We start from the raw sequence: 24,018 nt of genomic DNA on the forward strand, positions 1-24,018 counted from the left end.
AGCGCCGCACCCCATAATCACCTTTGACTGGACTTAACTGTCCAGAGGTCCTTTACTTTTTTACCTTACTCTACCCTATATTGGGATGTGAGTGGTGCTGTGGTCTAAACCACAGAGCCTAGGACTTGCCGATCAGAAGGTTGGCGGTTTGAATCTGCGCCACAGGGTGAGCTCCCATTGCTCAATCCCAGCTCCTGCCAACCTAGCAGTTCGAAAGCACATCAAAGTGCAAGTAGATAAATAGGTACCACTCTGGTGGGAAGGTAATGGCGTTTCCATGTGCTGCTCTGGTTCGCCAGAAGTGGCTTAGTCATGACCAGGAAGCTGTATGCCAGCTCCCTCGGCCAATAAAGTGAGATGAGCACCACAACCCCAGAGTCCTCCACGACTGGACCTAATGGTCGAGGGTCCCTTTACCTTTACCCTACCCTATACAATGTATTAGAAAAGCAATGACAAAACTAGACAGTATCTTAAAAAGTAGAGACACCACCTTGCCAACAAAGGTCCGTATAGTAAAAGCTATGGTTTTCCCAGTAGTGATGTATGGACGTGAAATCTGGACCATAAAGAAAGCTGATCGCCAAAGAATGGATGCTTTTGAATTCTGGTGCTGGAGGAGACTCTTGAGAGTCCCATGGACTGCAAGAAGATCAAACCTCTCCATTCTGAAGGAAATCAGCCCTGAGTGCTCACTGGAAGGACAGATCCTGAAGCTGAGGCTCCAAGACTTTGGCCACCTCATGAGAAGAGAAGACTCCCTGGAAAGACCCTGATGTTGGGAAAGATGGAGGGCACAAGGAGAAGGGGACGACAGAGGACGAGATGGTGGGACAGTGTTCTCAAAGCTACCAGCATGAGTTTGACCAAACTGCGGGAGGCAGTGGGAGACAGAAGTGCCTGGTGTGCTCTGGTCCATGGGGTCACGAAGAGTCGGACACGACTAAACAACAACAATAACCACAACATAAAATGTATTCATTCCAAGTAGTGGTTTTCCCAACCCATTATGGAAGATTATAACACAATAAAATTCAGAACAGTAGTGATTTATTGCACCTCTGTTAAAACTCCAGTCAAAACTATTTAGTATCTCTGGGATCATTTGGCTTAACCAGTTGCATGAAGCGTGGTCACATCACCCACTAGTTGAGAGATTGGGGAGGGCACATATTTATTCAAACTCCCCTCTCCATACTGTATTTAACTCATGGTTAAATAAAGTTATTTCCAGTATTTTCTCAACTTTTGTTCTTTCAGAAAATTGCTCTATGGCTAATTCTGGGGAAAAGGATATTTTTTTATCTCCCTTTCTCTTCTTGGGTTGTTTTGTTCCCAGTGCCTGCTGATAAAGGAAAAGGGACCCCTGACCATTAGGTCCAGTCGTGGCTGACTCTGGGGTTGCGGCGTTCATCTCGCTTTATTGGCCGAGGAACCAGAGTACAGCTTCTGGGTCATGTGGCCAGCATGACTAAGCTGCTTCTGGCAAACCAGAGCAGCGCACGGAAACGCCGTTTACCTTCCCGCCAGAGTGGTACCTATTTATCTACTTGCAGTTCATGCTTTCGAACTGCTATGTGGGCAGGAGCAGGGACTGAGCAACGGGAGCTCACCCCGTCGCGGGGATTCGAACTGCCAACCTTCTGATCGGCAAGTCCTAGGCTCTGTGGTTTAACCCACAGCGCCACTTGCAAGTAAATTCTGACTCGTTTCCTACAATTCTCCCCCTGCCCCTCGGAGTTCCCGTTTACCTTCCCTTCTGCATTTGGGTTTTCCTGCTTTTCACTGGCTAGGTCTTTAAAAAAGATCATAATAATGAAGAGTTCATACACTGCTTAATTCGTCTCGTATCTGCTTCCTCAGTGCCATTTCCTAGCAGTAATTGGCTACAGCTGCCGATCCCAGTGAATATCCGCAAAGAAGTAAATTTAGCTGTTTTTTCATTGCCATCTTCGTTCCTCGTGGTTTGGGCGTCTTGTGCTGCAGCCTGCCCCTCTCTGCCTTAACATGTCAACAGGAAACTGCCCTGATGGTCTTAATGTGCCTGTGTCTGAGTGATTTGCTTTCTCCGTCTCTCTCGTTTTTTTTAAGGGCAAGATTCACATTTCTCTCTCTTCCCTTAGGTTTGGCCTTGTATTTTGTGGGGTTTGCAGAGGGGCATGAGCAAGGCTCAGTGGCAAAGCATCTGCCTGCCCCAGGTTCAATTCTCGGCATCTCAGGGTAGAGCCGGGAATGTCCCCGGCCTGAAACCCTGGAGAGCAGCTGCTAGTCCGTGCAGACAATACTGGGCCAGGTGGATCGGATGGTCTGACTTTGCATAAGGCAGTTTTGTATGCTCTAAGGAGTTTCCCTCCTGCAAAACGGGGAAATTTCGCCTTGCCCAAGGCCAGCTTAGTGAGCGCATAGTCTAGGGGAGACTCTCCTAGTCTTCTCACCTGTGTTGTTATGGTTTGGAAGTTTACAGAGCGCTGTATGTACTGAAAGTGAAACTGATGGCTTACGTTCCAGGAGCATAGCTGTCAACTTACAGATTTGAAAATAAGGGACCAGCAGCCTCGAAAATAAGGGATCGGCAGCCAAAATAAGGGATTTCCCGGGCACAGGTATGTTCAGCTTCTGAGCCCCTCCGAGCCAAAGGCAGAAAGCCCAGCCAGCAGCCAAACAAAACCTCATCTGTAAGGGACAGCAGCGGGACATGGCGTTGGGATAAGGGACTGTCCCACCAAATACAGGACGCTTGACAGCTATGTCCAGGAGGCAAGCCTCACAAGGAATAAAGGACTGGGTGTAGCCTCACCAGGTATTGCTGGGCTGAACCACATGTGCTGTATTTGCAGAGTAGCCAGGAACATAATAATACAGTCGTACCTTGGAAGTTGAACGGAACCCATTCTGGAAGTCCGTTTGACTTCCAAAACATTTGGGAATCAAAGCGTGGCTTCTGATTGGCTGCAGGAAGTTCCTGCAGCCAATCGGAGGCCGTGGAACCCTCGCCGGACATTTGGGTTCTAAAAGAACGTTCAAAACCCGGAGCACTCACTTCCGGGTTTCGGTCATTTGGGAGCCGAGGTGTTTGAGTTCCAAGGAATAGTGGTACCTCGGGTTACAGACGCTTCAGGTTACAGGCTCTGCTAACCCAGAAATAGTACCTTGGGTTAAGAACTTTGCTTCAGGATGAGAACAGAAATCGCACGGTGGTAGCGGCGGCGGCAGTGGGAGGCCCCATTAGCTAAAGTGGTACCTCAGGTCAAGAACAGTTTCAGGTTAAGAACGGACCTCCAGAATAAATTAAGTTCTTAACCCAAGGTACCACTGTACAACTGTGCTCTCTTTTTTCTTTTTAAATGAAAGTTGAAATTCTCCAGATCCAGGTTCTGTGCCCAAAACCCAAACAGCTGCGCAGCCGTGCATTTGCACCCCTGACCTTGCAGCTGCGGGCGGTGCTTCCTGACAACCCACGCCAAAGCTTTCCTTTTGTTTCCTCACGCCCCCCCTTTTTGAAGACCTTACAGCCTTCCTTCTCGTCTCCAGCAAAGCCTTTTCCCGGCTCTGTTTTCCTCATTGATTGCACTTGCAGCTTGGGCTGAAGCCTCCCTCTGATCCTTGCGCTATTAAAAGCGGGTTGGGGGGCTCTTTCATTTGCCCGCGGAACAGCTGCTGTCAGTAAGCGCACTTGTTGTGTCGCGGGAGCACCAGAGCACCCAGGCGCGCAGCCTCTCAGAGCACGGCAGCATGTGTGGTTACCTTTCTGAAGAGTCTGCCGCTTGGAGGTGGGGGACGTCCAGCATGCTGATGAGAGGATCTGGGGGGGCTGGTGGCAATGCAAGAGCATCCTGCCCCATGGCAGCTGCCGTGATCCTGGACCAGCCTCCTCTCTCCTTTGAGCTCTAGCGTGTAACAGACCTTCCGTTTATGAGATTTGCTGATAGGGATTTGGAAATGTATTCTACTACATTATGCAGGATTACGAGTGTTATCGTGGGCTGCTGCCAAAAAGAAAGCAGCTCTCTCCCTCTCTCCCCGCCCCCCCCCCTTGGGAAGGCAGCGATTTTTGCCCCGGGGCCTTTAATTCGAACATTACCCATGCAAAACACATGCCTGCCTTTTTGTGTTCGAGAAGCTCAAACCTTATTAAAGAGCTGGATGTGTAGCATGGAGAGCCTTGCCGAGAGCAAACTCTGGCATGTGTGTTGGGCCCTAGCCCAAGAGAGGCAAAGGCACACCATAATATACCAGGCAAATGTCCTCGGAACTGGCAGACGTGATACATCTGGGCGGGATGATTCATGTTCCTACGGCTGTGGCTTTCGAGACTTTCTCAACTTCAGGGAGCCTTCCTCATGTTGACCTGCGTGTTGCTGAATCTCTGGCATGTTGTGGGTGATCCTGGGGAGTGTTTTGAGGCCACACGCTCGAGGAGGCCCGTTCAGCCTCATTGTTGAACTGGGCAGGCAGAACCCGGAGGCCCACCCACCGGAGCTGGGTATGGGGGGGGGGAGCAGAGCTTGGATGCAAAATGGCAACACAGGGGCAGTGCTAGAAATTAGCCAGGCGCATGGCGCTGTGGGTTAAAGCCTCAGCGCCTAGGACTTGCCGATCGAAAGGTCGGCGGTTCGAATCCCTGCGGCGGGGTGCGCTCCCGCTGCTCGGTCCCAGCGCCTGCCAACCTAGCAGTTCGAAAGCACCTCCGGGTGCAAGTAGATAAATAGGGACCGCTTACCAGCGGGAAGGTAAACGGCGTTTCCGTGTGCAGCTCTGGCTCGCCAGATGCAGCTTTGTCACGCTGGCCACGTGACCCGGAAGTGTCTCCGGACAGCGCTGGCCCCTGGCCTCTTAAGTGAGATGGGCGCACAACCCCAGAGTCTGTCAAGACTGGCCCGTACGGGCAGGGGTACCTTTACCTTTACTTATTTTGTGACTGGCACAGGTTCAGTTGTGACCACGTGGAGATCTCAGGGTGCCAGTTTGGCGACTGGGGAAAGCAAATTATTATTATTATTATTATTATTATTATTATTATTATTAATTATTTATACCTTGCCCATCTGGCTGGGCTTCCCCAGCCACTCTGGGCGGCTTCCAACAAAATATTAAAAAACAGTAATGCGTCAAACATTAAAAGCTTCCTTAAACAGGGCTGCCTTCAGATGTCTTCTAAAAGTCAGATAGTTGTTTAGTTCCTAGACATCTGATGGGAGGGCGCCACCACCGAGAAGGCCCTCTGCCTGGTTCCCTGTAACTTGGCTCCACGCAGTGAGGGAACCGCCAGAAGGCCCTCGGCACTGGACCTCAGTGCCGGGTAGAACATGTCCCTTGGAGAGGGACCTTGAAATATTTTCCTTGAAGAGTGTACTCAGTGCCCCCCCTGCGGCATCTCTATTTCGGGGGAAGATGGGGAGTGGCAGGCCATCTTGTCTTTCAGAGATGGATGCCCGCCATTAGTTATTTGAGATGCAGAATGTGAAAAGGGGCACATTTAAATTCTGAAAATTGTGTTCTGCTTTGAATCCTCCAAAAAGGCTGTCAGAGCCTGTCTCTCTCAGTATGAGATGATTGGAAAGTGGTTGGCAGAGTGTCTAGATCTGGGGGTTGTGATCTCAGCCACTTGCCAAGTAAGGGAGGGATCGGAATTGGTGGAAAGCTGTTTTCCTTGCGTTCCTAAGGCTTCGATTTGGCATTGAGGCTCGCTTTCTGATTTGACTTTCAGCTCCTGAGCTGGATCACTTTCCGCCTGCTGCCTTCTCTCCTCTGCCCCATATATCCAGGGGGCACCTTTCTCCTTGCAACCAGAGTAACTTCCTTTCTTTCTGATTTCCTGGAGCCTTGACACTAAGCCCTCTCCCATGTGATCAGACCACATCGATGGCTTTTCCCTTGAAACTGTTGAGTAAGCATGGATCCCGCCGACATGCTCCAACTTCCAGATTTAGGCTGACACACCCAGGTGGGTTGCAGCCTGTTGGCCCAGCTCCGAGCAGAATTAATTCCTGACTGCAGCAGTAGCCAAAAACCAAAAATGCTCTCACGAGGAGCTGCTTTGTTGCTTGGCAAGGTGCGGAGCGGTTGGCTGAAGGTGGAGTGAACATGCACAAAATCAGTACAGTGGTACCTCGGGTTACAGACGCTTCAGGTTATAGATGCTAGAGGTTACAGACTCTGCTAACCCAGAAATAGTACCTCGGGTTAAGAACTTTGCTTCAGGATGAGAACAGAAATCACACGGCAGCAGCGGGAAGCCCCATTAGCTAAAGTGGTGCTTCAGGTTAAGAACAGTTTCAGGTTAAGAACGGACCTCTGGAACGAATTAAGTTCTTAACCTGAGGTACCACTGTAGTTTTATACTGCTGGGAATACTCAGCTGCAAGCTGTAATTTGGATGCCAGTGTGGTTGTGTGTCCTGCAAGTGAGTAGGCCCCAGGACACTGTCTGAAGCACATGTTGAAGTTAATCATTTCTGGGTCCGGTCAATGCCCTGACAGGAGAATGGCTAGGAAGGACTGCAGCTCAGGGTTAGAGAATATTCCTTGCATGCAAAACGTTCCCATAGCCAGTCCTTGGCATCTCTAGAGAGGGCTGAGAGAGAGTCCCACTTGGAAACCTGTTGAGCCACCGCCGGCTGACGTAAACAAGACTGATCCGAATGGACCCCATGGTCTGACTCTGTTCAAGGTAGATTCCTGCATTTCTAATCCTCTGTGAGCCCTCTTGCGTTCCATTGCAGAAGAACTGTTGGGTATAAACACAGAAAGAACGGGGAAGGCAGACAGACAGAAATTTGGTGTTTGCAAATTTAGGAGAGCAATCGGTGGTTGGTGGTTATTGTGGCTAAGTCTCTTCCATGGTCACGGGAAACACTCAGGAGTCTTATGGCACCTTGAAGATTAGCAGTAACTATGGTTTAAAATACATTGTTTAATCCAGTGGGTGGGATTTGAGCGTGAGAAAAAGCCGACAGGTTTCTGGTTGAGCCATGGCGCTAGAGTTGGATGTTTGGAGCGACCTTTGGTTCTTCCTAGCTATGTTGCAGCCTTTTAAAATTGAAATAAAAAATGCTTGGGGTCTTCTCTCCCTCCCTCTCTCCCCTGCCACCTTTTTCAGTGCATGTTTCTTTCTGCAGTGGGGTTCCTAATTCTTGCCCGCAAATGCAGACATGGAGTGGATCTACTTGGATTTACATAACATGGAGTCCCCCGGGTGTCCAGTGGGTACAGAAATGTCCCTCTCAATTGGGGATGCTCCCAATGTGAGACCACTGAATTTGTGGTGCCTCAAGGGGTTATGTGCCATCACCTGTGGACTGGATTGATTGGATGAGTTTTCATCTCCAGAAACTCCAGTGGGTGCAGAATGCCGTGGCAAGCCTACTTATGGGGTCCTCGCCACGGGATCACATTCATCCAGTGCTTTACCAACTGCACTGGCTCCTGGTGGAGTCCAGGGTCAGGTTTAAGGTGCTGGTTTTGACCATTAAAGCCCTATGTGGCCTAGGACCCTCTTACCTACAGGACCGCCTCTCCTGGTATTCCCCGCGGAGGACCTTAAGGTCCACAAATGACAACACTTTGGAGGTCCCAAGTCGCAAGGTGGTTAGATTGGTCTCATGTAGGGCCAGGGCCTTTTCAGCACTGGCCCCGACTTGATGGAACGCTCTGTCACAAGAGACCAGGGTCCTGCAGGACTTGACATTTTTCCGCAGGGCCTGCAAGACAGAGCTGTTCCGCCTGGCCTTTGGTTTGGACTCAGTCTGACCTTTATGTTTCCCTCCCCTTATGGTCTTGATTTATCAGCTACTTTAAAATGAGGCTGCATTATAAATTGCATTTTAACCTGTATTTTAAATTGTTTCTTTCCCCCCCTTTTATGTTTTTGTTGTAATTTTACTGCTGTTAGCCGCCCTGAGCTTGGCTCTGGCTGGGGAGGGCGGGGTATAAATAAAATTTATTGTTGTTGTTGTTGTTATTATTATTATTATTATTATTATTATCTCACTACATGCATGAAGTGGCTTAGCAATAGTAATTGGTTTACCAGTGCCTGGATGCCCTGTGTTATCAACACAACTGTTCTTTGGGAAGGAGCAGTTTTAAAACTACAATTATCACCACCTGCACTTTTCTGCATTTCATTCCTTTCTGACCTCACTGTATATATGTACACACAAACGCATCCTACTGCCAAACCATAGGTATCTGTACCTGCAGCTCGGATAGCACTTCATGCATCTGATGGGATGGGATGTAGTCCAAAAAAAGCTTGTGCCGATGTAAATTTCTGCAGGCGCAATCCTAACCCGTGATTGGCAGCAGGGATGTTTCTTAGAGTGCTGCTCCACAGCCCTGGTGCTTGCTCTGGATTCAGCCGTGCCACCCTCCAAAAAAAGCTACATATTATGGATTTTCCCTAGCTACTACCAGCAGGCTACTTAAATGAAGGTTGTTGTTATTGTTGTTTAGTCGTTTAGTCGTGTCCGACTCTTCGTGACCCCCTGGACCAGAGCACGCCAGGCCTTCCTGTCTTCCACTGCCTCCCGCAGTTTGGTCAAACTCATGCTGGTAGCTTCGAGAACACTGTCCCACCATCTCGTCCTCTGTCGTCCCCTTCTCCTTGTGCCCTCCATCTTTCCCAACATCAGGGTCTTTCCCAGGGAGTCTTCTCTGCTCATGAGGTGGTCAGAGTATTGGAGCCTCAGCTTCAGGATCTGTCCTTCCAGTGAGCACTCCGGGCTGATTTCCTTCAGAATGGAGAGGTTTGATCTTCTTGCAGTCCAGGGGACTCTCAAGAGTCTCCTCCAGCACCAGAATTCCAAAGCATCAATTCTTCGGTGATCAGCCTTCTTTATGGTTCATACATCACTACTGGGAAAACCATAGCTTTAACTACACGGACCTCTGTCGGCAAGGTGATGTCTCTGTTTTTTAAGATGCTGTCTGTAACCAAGGTTACAGTCACCAAAACGGAATGTCTAGTTGCCATTTTGGGGCAAGGCATCTCTTATTTTTCCAGATGCTGGACTAGCCGTGATTGATTATCAGTTAGACATCCGACTAGTACAGACGACCACTTTGAGCTGGGTTAAAAACCTTGAGAACTTAAAGAAGAAAAATCCCTTGATCCAGGGACAGTCCACATATATATTGGCCTATTCCTACCTACCTCTTTCTCTTAATGGTGACGTGGTCCATTCATAACATCGTTCACAGCTCATGCTCCGGCTACACTGAAAAAAGCATTTTCGTCCCTCAATTTCATAGGATGATAGAATTCTATAGGATGTGTTGTTAGTGTGTGAAACCAGTCCAGATCCAAGAATCCCTGGGCACGCGCCTTCAGATGGTGGAGACAGGTGCCATCCTGGCGCCTAGGCATCTTCACTTGGTCGCAAGTGGCCAATAGCCAGGTGCAAATTGCGCCTGGCGCCTGGCTAATTTTGAACACTGTTACCCAACTGACAAATTTGGGGAGACAATGCTTTCTGGTATGCATCGCCTTAAAAAATAATGGCTAATTTCGAACACTGCTTGTACCTGGCCTCGATTTGGGCAGGTGCTCTTCATAGGTGTAGGTACCCTGTTGTAAGGAATCAAGCTGAGAAACATCCACGGAAGGACTGGTGTTAACTTATGGCGGTCTGAATGCGGCTCCGGCAAACGTCTCCCTTGAGTCCTTGAAGGGTTTTTGTGTGTGCAGAGACTTGGTATCTGGCTTGGGGTAAAGTTTGCGTATTCGGGAAATGGGTCTTCATTGTTCAGCCCCTTATTTGGTTATAAATGCGCTTGTATTTTCAGAGTCAAAAGCGTTCTGAACATGAGATCGAGGTTTTTAACATAACCCAGCGTGAGCTACATTGGGAGGCATCCATGGGGAAAATTTCTTTGGCGGTGCAGGAATTGTACAGTTAACACTCTCTCTTTCTCCCCCTGCTTCCTTTTCAAATGGCAAATAGATCTGGTGACTGTTTAGCCTAGCTAAGAATCAGGCCTAACTAAGAATTCCTCAAGTGACCCTAGATAGGCCTTTCTGCACAACTTTGAAGGAGCCTCCAGCTACAAAATGTTCAGCTGTGTAGGGCTTGCAATGTGTGAAGTCAGCTGCTTAGGAGGAGGGGATGAAGAGTAAAAAAAATTAAAAATAAAATAGCAAAGGACCCCTGGATGGTTAAGTGCAGTCCAAGGTGACTATGAGGTTGTAGCACTCATCTCGCTTTCAGGCCGAGGGAGCCGGTGTTTGTCCACCGACAGTTTTCCGGGTCATGTGGCCAGCAGGACTAAACAGCTTCTGGTGCAACGGGACACCGTGACAGAAACCAGAGCGCACAGAAACGCCGTTAACCTTCCTGCCACAGTGGTACTTATTTATCTACTTGCACTGGCGTGCTTTCAAACTGCTGGGTTGGCAGGAGCTGGGGCAGAGCAGCGGGAGCTCACTCCATCATGGGGATTCGAACTGCTGATCTTTTGATCGGCCAGCCCAAGAGGCACAGTGCTTTAGACCACAGTGCTACCCGCATCCCCGTTTTGGACAATATATCAATATATCGCCCAGCCTAGTAGTTTGTGTAGAACTAGGTTCCAGTTTTTGGGACGCAGGTGGCGCTGTGGGTTAAAGCCTCAGCGCCTAGGACTTGCCGATCGAAAGGTCGGCGGTTCGAATCCCTGCGGCGGGGTGCGCTCCTGCTGCTCGGTCCCAGCGCCTGCCAACCTAGCAGTTCGAAAGCACCTCCGGGTGCAAGTAGATAAATAGGGACCGCTTACCAGCGGGAAGGTAAACGGCGTTTCCGTGTGCGGCTCTGGCTCACCAGAGCAGCGATGTCACGCTGGCCACGTGACCCGGAAGTGTCTCCGGACAGCGCTGGCCCCTGGCCTCTTAAGTGAGATGGGCGCACAACCCCAGAGTCTGTCAAGACTGGCCCGTACGGGCAGGGGTACCTTTACCTTTACCTTTAGGTTCCAGTTTGCAAGGAACTTTCAGGGAGATCAAGCTTGGTAGCACTTTTTCAAGGCACTGACTTGACTCCTGGATAATTGGGCCACAGCACAGTTCGGACTCTGTTGCCGTTAGCATAATGATTAATTCAGCCCAGTCAGGCTCTCTTGACCTATGCAGGATTATGTTTTCAAGTACTTCCTTTGCTGCTTTGTCTGCAATTATTTTTTCTCTCTCTCCTGCTCTTCTTCTTCCAAAACATTGCAGCTCTTGCCTCTTTACAATTTGCATTTAGATTGGCTGCCTGGAGGGAACGAACTTGGACAGTGAAAGAAGAGGCCAAGCGAGTTCACGGCTCCTTGTGAGATCCTTTGCAATTGGCCCTGCTGTTTTGCGTAAAAAGCTAGTCGCTCTCCTTATTGACAAACATGAAAAGAGTCCATTTCACTTTAATTTCATCCCTGAGAAAGTATTCCTTTTCTTGCAACTGGCTTTTGCTGAAGCAGTAAAGTGAACTTTTGTATCGTGCTCTTGTATTGTTGAGGCATGATTCCAGCTGAGGGCGACCAGCCAGTTTTCTGCTTCCCTTGCAGAGCCCAGAGACGAGCACTTAGCCCTGCAGCGCTGTGGGCTGGGAAATATTTAATACCATGCTTTACGAGCAACACTGCTTTTGACGTGTAAAGATTTACAGTCTTCAGGTAAAGCAAGCACCAGACTTTATCAATGCCTCTGATGGTATTTGGCTAAAAAGCTGACTTTTTCTGCAGGGCTGGATTTAAAGACATCTCAGCCCTATGCTGCGCATATTCCATGCGCAATAAACATGGTAGCCAGAACAATTCAGTGTAGTTCTTCTTTGGCTTGCTTAAAGGTAAAGGGACCCCTGACCATTAGGTTCAGTCGTGGCCGACTCTGGGGTTGCGGCGCTCATCTCGCTTTACTGGCCGAGGGAGTCGGCGTACAGCTTCCGGGTCATGTGGCCAGCATGACTAAGCCGCTTCTGGCGAACCAGAGCAGCGCACGGAAATGCCGTTTACCTTCCCGCCGGAGCGGTACCTATTTATCTACTTGCACTTTGACCTGCTTTCGAACTGCTAGGTTGGCAGGAGCAGGGACCGAGCAACGGGAACTCACCCCGTCGCGGGGATTTGAACCGCCGACCTTCTGATTGGCAAGCCCTAGGCTCTGTGGTTTAACCCACAGCGCCACCCACGTCCCTTGGCTTGCTTAGCTTTGCCCAATTTGCTCTTCTGTGCGCCTGTGATTATTCTTTGATGGCTATTCTCTGCCTCCACAGTTGGAGGCATTAATGTTTCCAAGTACTGGTTGCTGGAAACCACAGGAGGAGAAAGAGTTGCTCTTGTGTTTGAATCCTGTTTGTGGGTCCCTTCTCGCAGGGATCTGGTTGGACACTGATAGTGTTAGAAACTCAGATATATAAGGCAGGAGCCAAGTGGCTTTTTAAACCAGGGTTACAGCTGCCAAAACGGAATGCCTAGTTGCCATTTTGCGGCCAGATCGCTCAAAGTTGTATTTTTCAATATGACTTTACGGTTCCTGAAATTCATTCTGATTGGGCAGATAAAACAGCATGGATAGAATTCTACAGGATGTGTTGCTGGTGTGTGAAAACACTTCCGATCCAAGGGTTCCTCAAGAATGCACCTCCCAGGTGTTGGAGATGTCAGGCACCATCCCTGGTTGCAAGTGGCTGGTAGCCAGGTGCAAAATGCGCCTGGTGAATTTTGAATGCTGGCCACAGCGAGAACAGGATGCTGGACCAGATCAGAGGTTGGCAACCTAAGGCCCATGGGCCGGAAGCTGAACCGAGCCGCCCGCTCGGCGAGTCCCTGTGCGCTGTCCTAAACCGGCGCAGCGCGGCACAGGGACTCTCTTCTGTGGCTCCGGAAATCGCTTCTGCGCATGCCCAGATGCTGAAAATTGCTTCTGTGCAGGCACAATTTTCGGCGTCTGGGCATGCGCAGAAGCGATTTCTGGCACCACGGACATGTATGGATGCGATTTCCGGCGTCACGCTGCACCGGCCCGGCCCACGGAGGATCTCTGCAGGAGTGATCCGGCCCGTGCCCAGTAAACCTTGCCGACCCCTGAACTATATGGTCCATTGGCCTGATCCAGCAGCCTCTTACCATATTCTTATGATTCATTGTTGAACACAGTGGCTACGAATTCAGAAGCCACTGGTTTCAGTCTTGTCCTTTTCATGAACCTTCCTGGTTTGTGTTGGGCAAACCACTCTCTTCCGCATCCTTGGTTCTCTCCATGTCCCCATTTGCAATTTATTGATTGATTACATTTTTATACTACCTTTTTCCCAAGGAGCTCAAGGCGGTGTACATGGTTCTCGTCCCCCCCATTTAATCCTCACAATAACCCTGTGAGGTGGGTTAGTCTGAGAGGCAATGACTGGTCCAGGGTCACCCAACTAGCTTCATGGCTGAGTGGGGATTTGAACCCTGGTCTCCCAGAGTCCACCAACCCAGTTGTGTGTCAGGAGAGGATGCCAAACGTGGCAGGAAGATTCAGGGACAGTATTATATTTTGGAAATGCTTCGTGTTCTTACATAGCTGCAATATTTTATACTTTCTGGAGGTCTCATGGTCATATTATAAAGCAGGTGTATTCTGCGTTATAAATCAGGCCTGAGTTGCAGAGCTTTTTTTAGAGGGGCGGGGAGATCGCTCAGCATCACGCGATCGATCAGGATCGACCAGGGACGCCCCGCAATCAACCAGTAGATCTCAATCGACCTGTTGGACATCCCTGTTATAAATCAAGCACTGTTTTCGTCTTGTTGTTTTCCAATGTCTTTTTTTTTTAATGAATAACTAAATTCAATGTGGCATTTGCAAATTTCTATTCTGGAAGTGTGGCCCAGAGGAAAAAAAGGTTGACAACCACTGCTGACTCTCCTAGATAACTAGGTGGTAGGTGTGCAGAGCAGCTGGTGCTATCCTGCATCCCAGACAGTGAAAACAACTTCGTGTCCTTCAGGGTGAAGGATGCTATGTAAGGGCAAACCAGCGGGGACTTATTAAGAAAAGCCTGTGTGCAGAGGTAAAGCCCCGGGCTGGCGGAAAACTTGCTGATGCGAGATGCTGCTAACTAACCATGTCTGTCTACTGCAGTTGGGAAGCCGAGTCGTAACGGGGCTCTGTTGGTGTCAGCTTGTAGTATATTCATAGCCTGGCAGGGGCAAGGGAATGTCAATTTGCCAGAGACGGTTAGCTCCCTAGGGGGGTCATAAAGAAATTCTAGGAGGAGTGTGATGAGCCCCAGAGTTGCAGGCGGGGCTGAAAGTGGATGGAATTTCAGCATGGGAAAATTGTAAGCTAATTCATGTACGGGGGAAAGGTGGGGGGGGTGGGATTTCCTGCTGATGGCAGGCCGATAGACTTTGAATGCTAGCACTTGCTATTGGGGATTCTGTCACCACCAGCAGGCCTCTGAATCCTGGTTGCTGGGAATGTTTGGTTATCTCCCGCTTGGATTATTTCAATGCGCTCTACGTGGGGCTACCTTTGAAGGTGACCCGGAAACTACAACTAATCCAGAATGTGGCAGCTAGACTGGTGACTGGGAGCGGCCGCCGAGACCACATAACACCGGTCTTGAAAGACCTACATTGGTTCCCAGTACATTTTCAAGCACAATTCAAAGTGTTGGTGCTGACCTTTAAAGCCCTAAACGGCCTCGGTCCAGTATACCTGAAGGAGTGTCTCCACCCCCATCGCTCAGCCAGGACACTGAGGTCCAGCTCCAAGGGCCTTCTGGCGGTTCCGTCACTGCGAGAAGCCAAGTTACAGGGAACCAGGCAGAGGGCCTTCTCTCCATGGGACTCTCAAGAGTCTCCTCCAGCACCATAATTCAAAAGCATCCATTCTTTGGCGATCAGCCTTCTTTATGCTCCAGCTCCTTCCACCTCTGCAATTCTATAAATTCTGTGTGCTATGTGCAAAGCAGGCCATTTCCTGCATACCTTCAGGTCTGTCGTTTTATCCTTAGGGATGAGAAACCTGCTATTTAAAAAGCTGAGATCCTCAAGGTATTGAATTCTGCACTTACCCACCTCTGCGCTTTCTCAGTACATTTGTTCGATTGCGAAGACAAGAGTCCTCCCGTCTATAAGGAATGTTTATCCAACCAACTGTCCAGGGCATGCTGGCGGACAGCGACGATCAAATTACTTTACTAGCGGCCGAATTTCTAAGAGCTGTCCATGAAGAAAGAATGGGCCATGATAAGGAGACTTAGTGGTTGTTAATGGTAGCTGATGATGTTGCGTTGTATTATTATTTTATATTATATTGTATTATGATATGTATGTGTGGTGTGCTATGCCTAATAAAGGATTTTGAATTTGAATTTATAAGGAATGTAGCTACATATTTGGGTCTGCCTCTTCCTTAGCCATTTTCTTCTCCTGTTCACCTCGGCGCTGTGTAAATCAGCACATCTTGAGTCATGGTTTTGAAATTGGGACAGAAACTGGCTGCCAGCTATTGAACAGCTGGGCCTTGCTTAATAAGCCTAAATTGGAAGGATGATGCATCTGCCTCCGACACAGAATTGCACGCTTTTAACATCTTCAGAAATGTCTGTAAAGAACGCAGAGCCCGAGTGGAAGGGCTTTTTTTAATTAAAAAGAAAACGGCTCTATTTTTGAGGTTCCAGGGACACCGTGAGCACTGTGTAAAAATGCCAACATATTGATTTCCTCTCTCTGTGTGTTACTTGCCTGGTGTCCCAGATCTTGGAAGCAACTGCAATTGGTTTATCTGTGTGCAAGACAAGCTGAACACCCCTTTCAAAACGATGATGTATTCTGTCAGTGATGTTGTTTCTCACGCAAAGTACATGTTCGCAGCCACAGGATGGAATTCTAAATCTCACTTTCGGGGCTGTGTAATGGATTTCTTTTGAGTTGAGACACAAGGGCATGGCTGTATCATCCGGCGACTTGTTTCTCCACCGTCCGTGGCCAACCGGGTGCTTTCAGGAAGTCCACACAAACGTGTTGCATGAAGGTAACAGACAAGCAACTATGGATGTTGTCTGGTTGTTTTGTAGGCGGTGTTGATGCCGAAACTATTTGCTTGCACTAGCAAAGCCCAAAGAACGGGAAACTCAGGAGCCCAAGAAACGTGGAACTGAACTGGTTCCCATGTTCCTTCCCAATCCTTTCTTGTCCTTGTTTTTAGATGCTTGTGTGTGTTTGTAAAAAAGGACAAAATCTGACCCTTGAGTGCCCTGAGAAGTGTTGGCAGGGGATGGATTCTTGCTGCGCAGCCTCTCGTTTTCCCAAGGAAGGTTTAAGCTTAAAAGGAAGAGCGAAAGCTGGGAAAGGGGAGAAGAGTCCTTGGTGTTGGAAAACTCCCTTAAGGGAAATGAGGATTCCCATTATGGCATATGGAATAAGCGGGACTCCTTATATAGGCGATACACAGGGTGACCCTCAAAAGGAGATGTGAGAAAAATCTTCCCTTGCCCTGGCCATTTTTACCCCACTTCTCACGAGTTGAAGCCTAATGGCCTCGGTCCAGTATACCTGAAGGAACATCTCCACCCCCGTTCATTCAGCCGGACGTTGAGGTCCAGCGCCAAGGGCCTTCTGGCAGTTCCCTCCTTGCGAGAAGCAAGGTTACAGGGAGCCAGGCAGAGGGCCTTCTCGGTGGTGGCACCCACACTGTGAAACGCCCTCCCATCAAATGTCAAGGAAATAAGCAACTATCTTACTTTTAAAAGACACCTGAAGGCAGCCCTGTTTAGGGAGGTTCTTAATGTTTGGTGTTTTCTGGTGTTTTTAATATTCTGTTGGGAGGTGCCCAGAGTGGCTGGGGAAACCCAGCCAGATGGGCGGGATATAAATAATAAATTATTATTATTTTTATTACAGTGGTACCTCGGGTTAAGTACTTAATTCGTTCTGGAGGTCAGTTCTTAACCTGAAACTGTTCTTAACCTGAAGCACCACTTTAGCTAATGGGGCCTCCTGCTGCCGCTGCACGATTTCTGTTCTCATCCTGAAGCAAAGTTCTTAACCCGAGGTACTATTCCTGGGTTAGTGGAGTCTGTAACCTGAAGTGTATGTAACCTGAAGCGTATGTAACCCGAGGTACCACTGTATTAGAGGAGTTGCATTGGTACAGGTTGGCATCAGGCTTGATGAATGACCCTTGTGTGAGATACTGTTGTACCTTGGCGCTCGAACGGACCCTGTTCCGGAAGTCTGGTCGACTTCCGAAAACATTTGAAAACCTAGGCGCAGCTTCTGATTGGCTGCAGGAGCTTCCTGCACCCAATCGGAAGCCATGTTGGACGTTTGGGTTACGAAGAACGTTCGCAAACCAGAACACTCACTTCTGGGTTTGCAATGTTTGGGAGCCAAAATGTTTGAGTCGCAAGGCATTCGGGATCCAAGATACGACTATATTCAGGTCTTGTGCAAGAGGGAAGCTGCACCAAAGGTGGAAAGGAGAAAACCCTTCTAGTGGTCCTTGCAGGGATGGGATGCTGTAAACCTCTTTTTATTCCTCTGGGCTTTTGAGTTTGTTTTGAATTCCTCTTTTCTGCTTGATTGTGTTTTAATGGCTCTGTTTTGAATCTCCCTGTTTTTATTGCACTTGTGTTTTTATGGTTGTGAGTTGCCTAGAGGACCTTTTTAATTTTTTTAGGGTGTGACATAAATGATTTTATAAATAAAAAAATGCCAAAGTGATGGATTGGAGAAGGTTCCTGCTCATTGAAGAAGGCGGCTATTGTGGTATTATATGGGGAAGAGGGAATAAAGTGTGGTAGCGACTACTCTCCAGGGCTGGCATGTTGGAAGGGCAGCTGTGGGATAATTCTGCAGACAGGCATTGGTTTGTAACCAACAACCAACTAGGCTGAAAGTACGTAAATGGTCCATGTGAACTTCATGGCTGCGTGGAACAAGCTTCCCAGCCTTGTTCTGTCACTCTGACCACTGTATCATAGACCTGAAGAGTTGAAAGGGACCCCAAGGGTCATCCATTCCAACCTTCTGCAATGCAGGAATCTCAACTACAGCATCCATGACAGATGGTCCTCCAACCTCTGCTTAAAAGCCTCCAGTGAAAAACCGTTCCATGGTTGGAGAGATCTTACTGTCAGAACTTTGAAACAAAATTTAAAAAATCCCTTCCAGTAGCACCTTAGAGACCAACTAAGTTTGCTATTGGTAGGAGCTTTCGTGTGCATGCACACTTCTTCAGATACGCTGTCAGAACGTTTTCCCTGATGTTTAGTCAGCTGTTGGTTCGAGTCCTACCTTCCAGAGCAGGAGAAAAGAAGCTCACTCCATCTTCCTTAAGATATTTGAAGATGGCTATCATATCTACACGGGACGCGGGGTGGCGCTGTGGTCTAAACCACTGAGCTTCTTGGGCTTGCTGATCAGAAGGTCGGTGGTTCGAATCCCCGCGATGGGGTGAGCTCCCGTTGGTCGGTCCCTGCTCCTGCCAACCTAACAGTTCGAAAGCACGTCAAAGTGCAAGTAGATAAATAGGTACCACGCCAGTGGGAAGGTAAATGGCGTTTCTGTGCGCTGCTCTGGTTCGCCAGAAGCGGCTTAGTCATGCTGGCCACATGACCAGGAAGCTGTACGCCGGCTCCCTCGGCCAGTAAAGTGTGATGAGCGCTGCCAACCCAGTCTCATCCGTGACTGGACCTAATGGTCAGGGTTCCCTTTACCTTTACCTTTACCTTTATCACATCTACTCTCAGTCTCCTCTTTCTCATTCTAAGCATATCCAGCTCCTGTACAGCACATTGGTCTCAGTATGAATATTGCTGCAGCTCTTCCTAAATTAGGCTTCTAGCCCTTATGAAGTAATGAAACATGCAGTTTTGATTTCGGGTGCAGGATGCTGAACTAAGCCAGTGGAGGACATCTTGCATGGGTGAAATAAAGGCTGTTCAGATTCCGATTGTGCAGAATATGTGGGCAGTCTTAATTCTAGGTTGCCGGCAGCCTGAGAAAAGAATTGAGGATTTTATCTCATTAATATGGAGTAAATGCCACCCAGGAAAGTGATAGTTTCATTTGCTCCTTATTGGAAAGTGAAGCAGTTCCCATCGTTTCAGGATTACAAGGGCTGCTGTAAAGGTGGAAGGGAACAATTGGGTCAAGAGGCTCTTTAACAAAAATATATATATATTAGGGATTAGCAACGGATCAAGCATCTGAAACTGGGCTGAAACAGAAAGCAAGAATCCCGGCTGGTGTGCTCAAACCCGCTGTGCAACTAAGCTCTGCTTAGCAGTCCCATCAACAACTCTGCGCTGGGCTCAGTTGATTAGCTATCAAGGGAGGGTTTAGGCTAGTAGCAGAGCTTGGGAATCTAAGGTAAAGGTAAAGGGACCCCTGACCATTAGATCCAGTTGCGGACGACTCTGGGCTTGCAGCGCTCATCTCGCTTTATTGGCCGAGGGAGCCGGTGTACAGCTTCCGGGTCATGTGGCCAGCATGACTAAACCACTTCTGGCGAACCAGAGTAGCGCACGGAAATGCCGTTTGCCTTCCCACCGGAGCGGTACCTATTTATCTACTTGCACTTATTTTTTTTAAAAAAATAATATTTATTAAGGTTTTGAAAGATTACAAAATTAAAGAAAAAGAAAAGAAAAAAGAGCAAAAACACAGAGAAATAAAAACAATTAAGGAAAAAAACAACAAATCAATCCTTCCATAACTTATCTTTCATTTGCTTGTTTCTTTGACCTCCTCACACCTCCCTTTTTTGTGTTCTAGTTCAATGAGCTATTTCAGCAAATCCTTTCCATCTTTTTTTTTATCCTAATAATTTATCTTAATATAATGTAACTTTACATTCTCACCAATTAACAATCTATTTTTACTTAATCTTTTATAACATTTCTGCTAAAACCACGTAACTTCATTCCAACATCCTTCTAACATTCCTTAATTTTACAATGTTTCTGTAAATAAACTTTAAATTTCTTCCAATCTTCTTCCACCGACTCTTATCTACTTGCACTTTGACGTGCTTTTGAACTGCTAGGTTGGCAGGAGCAGAGACCGAGCAGTGGGAGCTCACCCCATCACGGGGATTTGAACCGGCAACCTTCTGATCCATGGCTGTGCTGGCTAGGGCTGATGGAAGTTGAAGTTCAAAACATGCAGAGGGCACCAGGTTGGGAAATGCTGGACTTTAGATATGGCTGGGTTTCTGTAGCTCTGAACTTTGCAATCCCAGCCGAATCTCCTAATCTTCCTCTCTCCCTGCCCTCAGAGCTTATCCTGCACTATCTCTTTGTCCAAATCCGGTTGGTTGCAAAGGCGGCGAGAAATAAATGGTAAAACCCTGTGTTGAAAAATGGATCTCTGCTCTTGTCGCTTGGCAAAACAGTTCTAGACGTGGTGAGTGAATTCTGAGGCCAGGGTATTGCCTCTGTTCTGCGGATGAGCCTTTGCTGCGCTTGATGGATTGCGTATCTGCTCGGGAAAAAAGACAAAAACACTTTTCCTCTGCTTGCCGGGTCAACGATTTGTGCGTCCAACACCCCAGCCCCTTTTTCTGACACAGTACATACAGCTGTAAATGTTGTCTCTCCAAATTCCTAGCATTTTGCTGTGGTTTTTGTTGTTGCAGTCAGAGCCTGTTGCCTGCCTGTTCTCTGACTCATCATTTAATATCAGTTCTTCTGGCCTGGGGGGGGGGGGGCTTTGTGGGCTGGCTAAACATATGGAGACTTTTTGCCACTATTAATCTAAAGACCCTAAACTGATGCGTCCACCATCAAAGGCACGGCCTGCTTCCCTGCACTTACTGGAGTAATGCTGAAATAGGATAAAAAGGGATTGGGCGTTGGCTTCGGTTGCGAAACTGTGATTAAATCAGAGATATGTCTCTAGTGTTAAGAGGAGCTTGCAGAGAAAGGAACAAATGTGTTGTTTCTGAAGGAAATTTAGCGCTGCTTGAAGCTGCTAATGGGCTTCTACAGGCATTCTATAGATCTCGTTTGGACTTCAGGCAGAGTATTTATTTGAATTTATTTCATAAAATTTACAAACTAATAATAATAATAATTTCTCAAAGCTGTTTACAAAGAAAATAAAACTATAAAATTATCAGTAGAAGCAACCCTGTCAAACATTTGAAAGATAAAACCAGCAAGAAACTCAAAGCAAATTAAAGCATACATCAGCATTCTGCATGTCTGGGTAGGCTTGTCTAAACAAGAACGATTTTAGCAGGCGCCGAAAAAGAGGTCAGAGAAGACCTGATGTCAATAGGCAGGGAGTTCCAGAGCTACACATTATGACTTGTCTCAAAATATAGGCTGCTTCTCAACATTTGCAAAAATTAGGTAAAGGTAAAGGGACCCCTGACCATTAGGTCCAGTCGTGGCCGACTCTGTGGTTGCGGCGCTCATCTCGCTTTACTGGCCGAGGGAGCCAGCGTACAGCTTCCGGGTCATGTGGCCAGCATGACTAAGCCGCTTCCGGCGAACCAGAGCAGCGCACAGAAACGCCGTTTACCTTCCCGTCGGAGAGCGGTCCCTATTTATCTGCTTGCACTTTGACGTGCTTTCGAACTGCTAGGTTGGCAGGAGCTGGGACTGAGCAATGGGAGCTCACCCCGTCGCGGGGATTTGAACCGCCGACCTTCTGATCGGCAAGCCCTAGGCTCTGTGGTTTAAACCACAGCACCACCTGCGTCCCTATTTGCAAAAATTACGAGGAAATAAATAAATTTATATGTTTAAAATCTAATTGGAGTTGCTGTGTGGATGCACAACCACACACACAGTCAAAGTGCTCTCTATAAGTCATAGAGGGTGAAGCAGCACTGAGGGATGTTCTGTAACTTCAGTGGGTGAAGAAGAAGAGTCTGGATTTGATATCCCTCTTTATCACTGCCCTAAGGAGTCTCAAAGCGGCTAACATTCTCCTTTCCCTTCCTCCCCCACAACAAACACTCTGTGAGGTGAGCGGGGCTGAGAGACTTCAGAGAAGTGTGACTGGCCCAAGGTCACCCAGCAGCTGCATGTGGAGGAGCGGGGAAGCGAACCCGGTTCACCAGATTACGAGTCTACCACTCTTAACCACTACACCACGCTGGCTCTCATGAGATGGGCAGGGATGCTGAACGCCCCCTCTCCTATTGCTTAGCACTTCCCTATCCCCCTTATTTCTTAGCCTTGCTCTGGAGCAGGAAGAGGCGATTGTCTGGGGAGTGTAGGTATAGGATGGAGGGACCCTACCCACAACCTGTCGCCTGCTTCTCTGTTCGAAAAAGCTGCTCCCCCCACTGTGGCACACAGCGCCATCAGTGTGCATAGTTTGCTTATCAGAGTTATTTCGAGCTAGGAGATACAGAAGGGAGGAGATTTCCACAAAGGAATGTAGATTAGGTATTCATTCTTTCAACAGCTGCTAGATTGGCTGTTGTGTTAAATACTGAAAATCCAGGAGAGGCTTATCGGTGGGGGAAAATACTTGCACAATGCGTGGGAGATTTTTTTTAATGTATATAATGGGAAAGAAACTCTTCATTCCATGAAGCTGAAGGGAGTGCATGTCTGAGAGAGCATTTTTTAATAATTCCAAATTGGGCACTTTCCTTCCTGGAATGGGAGATGGTTACAATTTAGAATCATAGAATTGTAGTAGTAGTAGTAGTAGTAGTAGTAGTGATGATGATGATGATGATGATGATAATAATAATAATAATAATTTATTATTTATACCCCGCCCATCTGGCTGGGCTTCCCCAGCCACTCTAGGCCACTCTGGGCGGTTTCCAATAAAATATTAAAATACCGTAATGCACCAAACATCAAAAGCTTCCCTAAACAGGGCTGCCTTCAGATGTCTTCTAAAAGTCTGGTAGTTGTTGTTCTCTTTGACATCTGGTGGGAGGGCATTCCACAGGGCGGGCGCCACTACCGAGAAGGCCCTCTGCCTGGTTCCACGTAACCTCACTTCTCGCAGTGAGGGAACTGCCAGAAGGCCCTCGGAGCTGGACCTCAGTGTCCGGGCAGAACGATGGGGGAGGAGACGCTCCTTCAGGTATACTGGACCGAGGCTGTTTGGGACTTTCAAGGTCAGCACCAACACTTTGAATTGTGCTCAGAAACGTACTGGGAGCCAATGCAGGTCTTTCAAGACCGGTGTTATGTGGAGTTGGAAACGACCCAGAGAGTCATCGACTCCAACCCCTGGCAGTGTAGGAATCTCAGCTAAAGCATCCACATGACAGATGGCTATCCAACCTTCTCCAAGGAAGGAGAGTCCACAGTCTCCCCAGGGTGTTCATTCCATAGATGGACAGCTCTTGCGGTCAGAAAGTTCTTCCTAATGTTGAGTTGGGGGGTCCCCTTTCTTGTAACTTGACTTAGTTGGTTTGAGTTCTACCTTCCAGAGCAGCAAAAAACAAGCTTGCTCCATCCTCTATGTAGCAGCCATGATGGCTCTCATATCTCCTCTTCTCCAGGCTAAACATATTTTAAAAGTACAGTTGTCATTGGAATGGTTTATTTTTGCCCCAAATGCTTTCTTGCCCAGATTTTGTGGTTGCTTTGCATCTTAAAGGTAAAGGGACCCCTGACCATTAGGTCCAGTCGTGGCCGACTCTGGGGTTGCGGCGCTCATCTCGCTTTATTGGCCGAGGGAGCCGGCGTACAACTTCCGGGTCATGTGGCCAGCATGACTAAGCCACTTCTGGCGAACCAGAGCAGCGCACGGAAACTCCGTTTACCTTCCGCTGGAGCGGTACCTATTTATCTACTTGCACTTTGACGTGCTTTCGAACTGCTAGGTTGGCAGGAGCAGGGACCGAGCAATGAGAGCTCACCCCGTCGAGGGAATTCGAACCGCCAAACTTTTGACTGGCAAGCCCTAGGCTCTGTGGTTTAGACCACAGTGCCACCCACGTCCTGTGCGGATTTGCATCTGAAGCATGTATTAATACTTTTGGATCTTCATCCTTGTCATTGAGAAATGCACTTGGACGGTCTGTGTGGGTTTTTCTATTCCACAGGCCATTATTATCTCCACCGTGTTCTTCCATTACTGTTCAAGC

The 24,018-nt window shown here is 48.1% G+C and overlaps 1 protein-coding gene across 3 annotated transcripts in view; it reads left to right on the plus strand.

Moving 5' to 3' along the window:
* The window catches only part of EXTL3 (exostosin like glycosyltransferase 3), a 168,220-nt gene that overhangs the window by 35,829 nt on the left and 108,373 nt on the right, over positions 1-24,018 (plus strand). The window lies entirely within an intron of this gene.

The sequence above is a fragment of the Podarcis melisellensis genome (assembly GCF_964234715.1).
Source record: "Podarcis melisellensis genome assembly, chromosome: 3".
NCBI lineage: Eukaryota > Metazoa > Chordata > Lepidosauria > Squamata > Lacertidae > Podarcis > Podarcis melisellensis.